Raw genomic sequence first — 10,501 nt, forward strand, 5'->3', positions numbered from 1 at the left:
CTGGTGGTTGCCTGGGGCTGGGTGCAGGAATGGGGGTTAATTGTAAACAGAATCTTACCAGATGATGTGTGGTAGTGATGACTGCACAACTCATTCAGTTTCTTAAAACAATGCAGAATTGTGCACTTGAGATGGGTGAATTTTATAATATGTAAATTATACTTCAATAGAGTCATTAAGAAAAAAGAAAACCCAATAATATGATTAACAAAAAGTAGCTTGTTAAAAGGAGAGGAAAAAACTGAACACTTTGTGGCCATCTGTCCCCAATGACCAAGGCTGGGATCCAGGGAAACATAAATTATATTCCACACTTGCCAGGTCACCTAGGGCCAAAGAAAAGGAATGGTGAGCAGGAGACAGTTAAGAGTCTCACGCTTTTCTTCTCCTGGCATGAATATCATGCAATATAAGATTTTGTAATTAATAGAAAAATTAATAGTAATTTTAAAAGTAATTTCTATCTTTTATTTTCTGCTTGGAGATAGGATACTTTGGGCAAGAAAGATAATGATGTTATAGAATATCCAGATTTCTTTACAGGAAATTTTGATATTAGACCATTAAAACTTCTAAGTGACAGCAATTAGCTAAGTATTACAAAATACAAAAATGAAAATAAAACAGGTTTTAAAAATTAGATAAAAATAAGGATTGGATCATTTAAAAATTAATATTTTTCAGAAATATTACATAATGTTTCAGTTTATTACCTCTACAGTGGCTACACAAATTGTTCCTTTAATTATATCCCTTAAACTTTCTAAGGGATATTTGCAAGCATAGTACAATGAATACCTATACATCCTTCACCCATATTCACCAACTGTTAGCATTTTCCATGTCTGCCCTCTCTCTCTCTTTTGCGAGTAAGATGCATATCTCATGAAACTTTACCCCTATATGAATTGGTATATGTTTCTTGAGAAAAAAGACACTTTCTCACATAACAGAATCTACTCAAAAATTACATAGCGCATTTAATCACCATGTCTTCTTAGTCTCCTTTTATCTATTTAGGAAATGGTCATTCCGTTTATTTTATTTTATTTTATTTTTGAGACAAGGCCTCACTCTGTTGCTTGTGCTGGAGTGCAGGGGCGTGAACACAGCTCACTGCAGACTTGACCTTGGCTCAAGCGATCCTCCTGCCTCAGCCCTCCAAGTAGCTGGGACTATTGGCAGGCACGACCACACCAGGCTAAGTTTTGTATTTTTTGTGGAGATGAGGCTTCCTAGTCTCTCTCTCTTTTTTGTAATCCTTCATGACATTGATATTTTTGAAGTCTTTGGACAAATTGTTTCATAAAATGTCTCTCAATTCTAATTTCCTGATTTCCTCAATTCTAACTTCATGCTTGGAACCAGGTTATACCCGAGCATGAAAACTACAGAAGTGACACTGTATCTTTTTCAGAATATCACAAAAGGTGGCACATGATGTCGGTTCGTGCCATTATTCGTGATATTAAATTTGGTGATCTGATTAAGGTTGTGTCCACCAGACTTCTCAAATGTAAAACTAACCCTTTTATTTTTGTGATTGATAAATAACTTGTGGGAATTTATAGGTATCATGTTCCCCAACGATGCATCACCCAACGTTTCTCAGTATCTATTCTTGAGAATCAATGATTACCACAGAGACTGTGAAATGATTTTCTAATTCTGCCATTTCTTCTATACTTCTTAATTGGTATTCTTTTATAAAGAAGAGCTTTCCATCCCCATCCTGAACCTCACTCTCTTTAGTATCAGGATGAGCTCATGGCCTTTTAAAAATGGACATACACTCCCTACATTCTTTATTTTGAAGCTCAAATTGTCCCATATTGGCCAACGGAAGTGCCTTCGAGCTGGCTCCTATGTACTTTTGATATGTCATTATTATTTTTTGAGTACTTCCTTACTTTCAGTACTATTTTCACCCTGTTTCTGAATTCTGCCATTTCTTCAAGGAGCCCTCCTTCCTCTTAGGCAGAATGGTATTTAGAAATCAAGCCCTGGGCACCAGGAGTGTTTTTTACTACGGGGGTGTCACTGTAGACACTTCAGAGGACAGAGAGAGGAAATATAATTCTTTCTAAAAAATCATGAGTTCACACTCATACTGATATATTTCTATTTCCAAACCAGCACCATAGGATTCTTTCCGCCCTTTCCCTATACCACATATGTAACCCCCTCCCACTGATACTTTAAGCCTAAAAATTTTAAACATGAGAAAACACAAAATAAAATGCTTGCTACAAGGTAAAATTCATACTACTGTTGTGACTATCCATTCTAAACAATTGAGGAAACTCTAAGGATATTCATTTCCAATATTTAAAAATCCCATGCTACAGCATGGATCATCATTTTCTACTTTTAGGAACTGGAGGAACAATGTTTATGTTTATGTTCTCGGGAATGCTCTCCTACCTTCTAAATTGGAAGTAGATTTCAGAGCTAGAATAAGCTTATGATAGTAACAAGGCATGAAATTACAGAAGTGCAAAGTCCAAGTCATGCTCTTCTGACCAAATGTTGGCCTCCTTGTCCCAAGAGGGTAAGGTTGAGAGGAGAAATTTTCCACATGGAAAAACACTGCCATAGGGCGTGCATTAATGGCTGATGGGCAGTTTGGTGAACTCTCAGAGGTGTGCTTTTTTTTTTTTTTAATTAAAGATAAAAGTTGTATTTTTAGGTAGAAAATAAGTTGAGCTATTATGTAATGACTCATAATAGGTTGCTAGCTTTTATTCTACATGTCCAAAAGTATTGAAGAATCTGGGGTACAAAAGGACCATGGCAGCTCGTAAAATGGTAAAAAGCATTATAAGCACCAGTTAGTGTATGGAAAACATCTTCAGTGTGAATGAAGCCTGGGAGGCAGAGGGCAGATAGGCAGCCTTGTATACTTCTGGTTAAAATGCATATTGCTCTGATTTTTATGGAAGGCAACTTGGTCATGCCCTTTGACCCTGCAATCACATTTCTAAGAAGTTTACCTCAAAGAAACAGAGTTGTACACAAAATATTATCTCTGAAGATATCATTATAACATTGTTTGTTATATATAAACACTGAAATAGAACCTATGTACAAGAGTTATAGATAGGATACTTCCATAAAAAAAAAAAAACAAAAACTAGGGTTATTGGTCATGTGTCAATTTCATAGTTAGGGAAAAAGGGACAGATCTGGGCACAGTAGATGCAATAGGATCCGAATTTTAACTAAAGAAAGATGCACTGTCAATACATAGCAGATGAATGATAATACAGAGATCCATAGCTAAATAGATAAGATTGCTATACCAAATATGGTTTGTGCTTTCCTGGAATTATCCATTTTTCTAAAATAAACATATATTTCCTTCTTAATGTAAAAAAGTTGCCAAAATAAATTTCCCAGCCTAGTGGGAAAGTCATGGGCATTGGAGACACATAGCCTAGGCTTGAGTTCAAGCTCTACTAGCTGTGTTGACTCAAGAGCTGCTCAGCCTTCCCGAACCTCAGTGCTTCCTATTTGTTAAGTGAGGATAACAACATTTACCTTATGGGGTTGTTGAGGGGTAAACAATGAGATAAAAATGGTTGATGCATTAGAGAAACTTAATAAATAATAGCCTTTATGGTTATCATTGGTAATATTATTGTTATTCATGTTATCAGATCTCCTAAGAAATAAAAGATTATTTGGCTGAAAAACTTAGAGCCAAGATTCTAAAGACGAAAAATATTCTGGAGTAGCTCAGTTTTCTTAATCAACAGTGTAACATCACTTACTGTTATTGTATACCAGGGCCTTAACAACTACGAAATGAAGTCACAGTAATTTATAATATTTTTTCTTTTATCAGGACATATATATTACGTATATATGAAATACATATTTTTGATAATATAAATAACAAAAATGTCATATAAGTATACATGACATATAATATGTAAGATATATAACAATAAAAGATATATGTATCTTTTATTGAAAGATATACATATGGAAAGTATATAAAACCATACACTATTTAATAAATAATTATAAAAGCAATACTCATAAAGCCACCACCAGGTCAAGAATCCCCAAATTCAAAAATCCCATCCTTTTGTCCTTCCCAAGCTAACCACTAATCTAAATCTTTTCAATAATTTCCTTGATTTTCCTTGCAATTTTATCATTTACATGTGCACTCTAAATATATAGCTTCGTTTTGGCAGTTTTAGTTTGTTTGAATGTATTCATACTGTTTGTATTATTTTCTTAGTTTTTTTCCCAGTTAAAACTGTCTGTAACCCATCATATTGTTGTATATAGCGTGTATAGATGTCTCGGTGAGTTTTCATTATTATATAATATTTTGTTGTATGAATATTACAAAATGTATGTGTTTATTCACTGATGGACATTGGGCTGTTTTCCATTTAGGGCTGCTATGAACACCAATGTGCATACATGAAGTACACACACTTAAATGTATACACCAGTTTACACTCCCACCAGCACTATAAGAATTCTCCTGTTGCTCTATAGCTTTAAAAACACTTAGTTTTTGCTAATCTATTGGGTGTGCAATAGCATATCATTTATAAATTCAAATTGCATTTCTCTGATTACTAAAGAGTTGAAGGGTTTCTTTTTTGTTGTTATTTTTAGAGACAGGTCTTAATCTGTCACCCAGGCTGGAGTGCTGTGGCACAATTATAGCTCACTGTGGCCTTGAATTCCTGGCCTCAAGTGATCCTCTTGAGTAGTGAGGACCACTGGTGCACAACACCACACCAAGTTAATTGTTTAAAAAATTTTTGTAGAGATGGAGGTCTCACTTTTTTGCCCAGGTTGGTCTTGAACTCCTGGGTTCAAGTGATCCTCCTGCCCTGGCCTCGCAAACTGCTGGGATTACAGGCATGAACCACTGTGCCCAGCTAAGATGTTCTCAAATACATATTTGGTCACTTGGTCTCTGTTTTTTATGAAGTACATATTTATGTTCTTTACTCACTTTTAATTACATTTTCTCCTATTTTCTTTTCATTATGTAGGACTTATTCTACATCCTACACACTGTGCTTGACAGTAATGTGTGTTTAAGATGTCTTCTCCCTCTCTGTGCCTTGTATTTTCACTCTTGTAGTATCTTCTGCTAAATAAATAGATGTTCATTTTCATGTAGTAAGATGTATTATTCTTTTCCTTTTATGGTTAGTGCATTATTTTTTAAAAAATAAACCTTTCCCCTCATCAATGATGTTTTTACCATTCAACATGATAATGGTGCTGGTTTGAGGGCAAAAACAAAAATCATCATGTTAAGAAGATAACTTTCTCTATTTTACTAGAGATTTTTTAAAATCAATAATTGAAGTAGACTTTTGTGAAATGTCCTTTCACATTCCACTTTATAAGATACAGAGAACTGATCTTTCCAATAATTTGACAATACAGTTGGCCCCCCATTTCCACATGTTCTGCACCTACTCATCCAACCAACAGTGGATCAAAAATTTGGGAAAAAATAAGAAACAGCAGTACAATTAATAAAAAATAGGACAAATAAAAAAGCAATATAGTATAATAGCTATTTATATAGCATTTACATTGCATTAGGTATCACAAGTAATCTAGAGATGATTTAAAATATATGAGCATATGTGCATAGGTTACAAAAAATAATACAAATAAAAAAGCAATACAGTATAATAACTACTTACATAGCATTTACATTGTATTAGGTATCATAAGTAATCTAGAGATGACTTAAAATACATGGGAGTATGTGCATAGTTGTATAAGTTTTATTATAAAGGAGACACATGGGTGAGGGGCAGGAGGGTCCCAGACATGGAGCTTCCAAGCCCTCTCCTTGTAGAATCCAGGCACACCACCCTCCCAGCACATCAGCATGTTCACAACCAGGAAGCTCCACTGAGTTTCTATGTCCAGAGTTTTTATTGAGGTTTCATTGTGTAGGCATGATTGATTAAATTGTTGGCCAAGCAATCAAATTCAATTTCTAGCCCCTGAGATTGAGCTGGTCCCAAGTTCCAACCTTAGGGAGCCACTAGGAGTTGCTTCATTAGCATTATATAGGCACTCCTAGCACTCAGGAAATCCCACGGGATTCTGAAGATCTCCGCCAGGAGCCAGGGAGAAAGGCTGAATATACTCCTTTTTATACTATGAATATCAATGGAAAATCACCTAAAACGAATAAGAGTTCACAAAAAGGCCAAGTATGAAATAAATTAACAAAAAATCAATGCATTTCTTTCATACCAATAAAGGGCAGTAAGAAAATAGAGTAAATAAAAGGTTCTACTTACAATAGTAAGGAAATATATAAAATGTGTTAGAATAAACAATACGAAATGTGGCATAGATTCCAGAAGATGTAGTGGAAAGTCAGGAAGAGAGAGGAACATGAGTTTGGGTTAGGGGGCAGTAATCAGAGTAGGAAGAGTAGATAACCATACGACTAACTTTTAAGATGCTGACTAAAGATGGCAGGGATGTGAGTCATGTGGGATTAACTGGACTCAACTGTCCAGCATACCTTAGGTATGAACATGAAGGTGCGCAAGATCATGCCCAAAGGTTCACTAGTAGTAGATGGCTTATAAAATACCTGCTCATAGGCACTGCAGCCAGGCTGACTCTACTTGTCGTTACTGACAGGTCTATTTGAGTCACCACCGAATCTATCCTCCCCATTCTGACTCTGGGGAAGGAAGACAGTGAAGATAGTTACACACTTTAAGGTAAACCACCGAGGCCAGCTGCAGACAATTAAACAGTGAGGTATTAAAGGAGAAAATGGAAGCCTAGGTTTCTGCTTTACATTGATTTCATTTCCTGGGACCTTATACTATACGAGTTTAAATTTATTTGTATTTATGCTGATCTGAAAAGAAAGTTTAAATTTGGTTGGCAAAGCGATCTAAGAGGAGGGGTCATTTTTGAAGTACGTTTTTTTCATTTATTTTTCTACCATCACCACCTAGTGGAGAAAACCTTGAACTTCAGACAGAGGGGACTAGGGTTCAGGAAAAAATATTACTACAGGACCTACCGGGTGCCAGGCACTTTACTAAATACTTTCACATTGACAAGTTCACTTAATTCTCACGACAGACTGTGAGGTAGGCATTCTTATTCCTCCTTTAGATTTGGAAATTGAGTGTGAGAAGTTACGTAGCTTGCCCAAGGTCACACTATGGACAGCTCAAAACCCGGGTTCTTGAAGTCAAGGTCTAGAGTCATTTTCACCTCATAGGTCATCCAAACAGCTCAACTTCATCCATGTATGTAGCTGTGGGAGTCACGCGCACACACACACAATCTTTGCTTTGTATTTTTCCTTATTATTTATATAATATAGGATAGAAAAGCACAAGTAGAAAAAGGAAATGGCATTATACTATATACATTAGGTTTTGTTTTTGTTTTTTGAGACGGATTCTCGCTGTCGCCAGGCTGGAGTGCAGTGTTGTGATTTCGGCTCACAGCAACCTCCACCTCCTAGATTCAAGCAATTCTCCTGCCTCAGCCTTGCAAGTAGCTGGGACTACAGGCGCGCACCGCCACACCCAGCTAATGTTTGTATTTTTAGTAGACAGGGTTTCACCATGTTGGCCACGATGGTCCCCAACTCCTGACCTTTTGTGATCCGCCCGCCTCAGCCTCCCAAACTGCTGGGATTACCGGAGTTTATATTGTCTCTCTTAATTTTTACTCCCATAGTACACAAGTTTCCCATGACAATACTTTTGAAAACACTATTAGTTAACAATAAAGCTGGACATAAAATTATGTCTATATGCAACTATACTGTCTAATCTTGAAACACGTCCTAAGAGACTTAAGGTGCTGAAATACTAACAATGATTACAAGTAGATTTGTAGATTTTCCACAGCATTATTTTTTGAAAAAAGAAATCTTAGGCCTTACATTAAGAGATTCAAAAAATTTCAGCTTGTTTCCATTTTAAAGTTTTTTGGATGGGTTAAGTGATCATGTGTCCACGTTATCTCTATAAATGTTTAAAATCAGTGTACTGTATTTCCACATTCAGTAACACTTTTCTTGAAAGCCTTGCTTTGTCAGCCCTAAAACTTGTTTCGCAAGTATTCACTTCTATGATGCTCCTGCAATAATCCTTATGTGCTCGCAATTGATGAATTTTTACTCTCTTTAACTTGATGAATAAATGCACAGACCCTCACGGAAACTGTTAACAGTTCTTAAACACAACACAGTCCAGAGTTTCTTCCTTCTGGTGGCTTCCCGATCTCACTGGCTCAGAAGTCACCCGGCTAGACCTTCCCAGAGATCATTACAACTCTTAACTCAGCACCTCTGGAATTAGCCATTCCTGCCAGTGGGTTTGTAGTCTGACTGCCTTCAAAAATAAAGCTACAAGTCTCCATAGTGAGTATCACCACTCATTAAAGCAATTCAAACCCAAACAGCAGCAAGCTCTAAAACAAAAAATAAAACAACAAAGTACCCACCACACTGAAGAAAAACCGAGGGGGTCACCACTGCCCGCTCCAGCAGCCTGCTTTTATTCTCTTATCTGGCCCCACCCACAACCTGCTGATTGGTCCATTTTACAGAGAGCCCATTGGTCTGTTTTACGGAGAGCTGATTGGTCCGTTTTGACTGGGTTCTGATTGGTGTGTTTACAAACCTTGAGCTAGATACAGAGTGCCGATTGGTGTATTTACAATCCCTTAGCTAGACATAAAGGTTCTCCAAGTCCTTACCAGACTCAAAAATCCAGTTGGGTTTTCCCACTAGATTCTGAACTGGGGCTGCAGTTGGAGCTGCCTGTTAGACCCGCGCAATCGCCTGCATTGCTCAGCCCTGGGGTGGTGAATGGGCCTGGGTGCCGTGGAGCAGCAAGCGGCGCTCGTCAGGGAGGCTTGGGCCGCGCGGGAGCCCCTAGTTGGGGGGAGGCTCAGGCATGGCAGGCTTGAGCCTTGCGCTGCGTGGAGGCAACTAAGGCCCGGCGAGAAGTGCTGGCCCAAGTGCTAAGCTCCTCACTGTCCTGAGCCGGTGGTGCAGGCCGCTCCGAGTGCGAGGCTCACCTGAGCCCACGCCCACCCGGAACTCGCGCTGGCCCGCAAGCACCGCGCGCAGCCCCGGTTCCCGCCCGCGCCTCTCCCGCCATACTTCCCCACAAGCTGAGGGAGCCAGCTCCGGCCTTGGCCCGCCCAGGAAAGAGCTCCCACAGTACAGCGGCAGGCTGAAGGGTTTCGCAACCACGGCCGGAGTGGACGCCAAGGCAGAGGAGGCGCTGAGAGCGAGCGAGGACTGTGAGGGCTGCCAGAATGCTGTCACCTCTCACTGCTGAGGGACAAATGAAAAAAAAAAAGCTCACGGCCGGGCGCAGTGGCTCATGCCTGTAATCCCAGCACTTTGGGAGGCCGAGGTGGGCGGATCACCTGAGGTCGGGAGTTCGAGGAAGAAACCCCGTCTGTACTAAAAATCCAAAAAAATTACCTGGGTGTGGTGGCAGACGCCTGTAATGCCAGCTACTCGGGAGGCTGAGGCAGGAGAATCACTGGAACCCGGGAGGCGGAGGTTGCCGTGAGCTAAGGTTGCGCCATTGCACTCCAGCCTGGACAACAGTGAAACTGCGTCTCAAAAAAATATTAATAAAAGCTCACGATCCTCTTTTGGTAGTTTCAGATTATATGATGATTAAAGAAAGTTTATCTCGTTTCTCTAGCGTTTCTATTAATCTTATTTTTGAGCCTTCCTTTTTTAGTTAGAAACAACTCTTAACCATCCAGCCAGGCGTGGTGGCTCAGTCTGTAACCCCAGGACGACTCCAAAGGCTGAGGCGGAAGGGTCCCGGGCGCCCAGGAGTTCAAGGCTGTGAGCTCTGGTCGTGGCCCTGCACTCCAGCCTGGGCGACAGAACGAGTGAGACCCTCAATCTGGTCTTGCCCAGATGAAATAAAAATTCCACTTTTGGCCAAATTTCTGAAAAGTCTTCATTCTCCCTCAATTCATTTACCTCCTCTAGTTACCAAAAATGCATGTTTTGAGATACATGTTTTAAAACGGGAGACTTACAGAAAAACAAAAAATAACAACATGGTAATTCATTCAAAGATGCAGAATACCACACTTGTTTTAATCTGATATTCTTTCCATTTCTATCCGTCTACGACGTAATTGCACAAGGGCGCCTCCCATCATTTGGTTGCTAAGGAGACAGAAGGCTGGTGTTTCCGATTTGCCACTATTACACAGCAGCCCGCGAGAAGCATCTCTTGGCTCGAAGCGCGCTGTAGGTGAACCGCCCTTGACTTAAACGCCAACACATCTAAAAGGGGGCGAGGGACGCTTTATTTTCATTTCCCTGACCACTACTGAGGTGAGCATTTCTTTCACTCGCGTGCTTGTTTGTATTTTTTCTGCTGTTCACGTCCAATAGAACACTGGTTTTCTATTGGAGGCTTTTGGGTTTTTCCCCCCATTTCCCTTTCGTTACAAACGACCCGCT

General features: G+C 39.4%; 1 protein-coding gene across 2 annotated transcripts in view; it reads right to left on the reverse strand.

The window, feature by feature from the left end:
* MYLK4 (myosin light chain kinase family member 4) overlaps positions 1-9,894 on the reverse strand; it is a 96,927-nt gene extending 87,033 nt beyond the window's left edge. For both annotated transcript variants that reach the window (XM_063812747.1, XM_063812748.1), the window contains exon 1: positions 9,491-9,894. The gene's annotated coding sequence lies outside the window, so the exon portion shown is untranslated. The remainder of the gene's footprint in view (positions 1-9,490) is intronic.
* Between the last annotated feature and the right edge of the window lie 607 nt (positions 9,895-10,501).

Source organism: Pan troglodytes, chromosome 5, assembly GCF_028858775.2.
Source record: "Pan troglodytes isolate AG18354 chromosome 5, NHGRI_mPanTro3-v2.0_pri, whole genome shotgun sequence".
NCBI lineage: Eukaryota > Metazoa > Chordata > Mammalia > Primates > Hominidae > Pan > Pan troglodytes.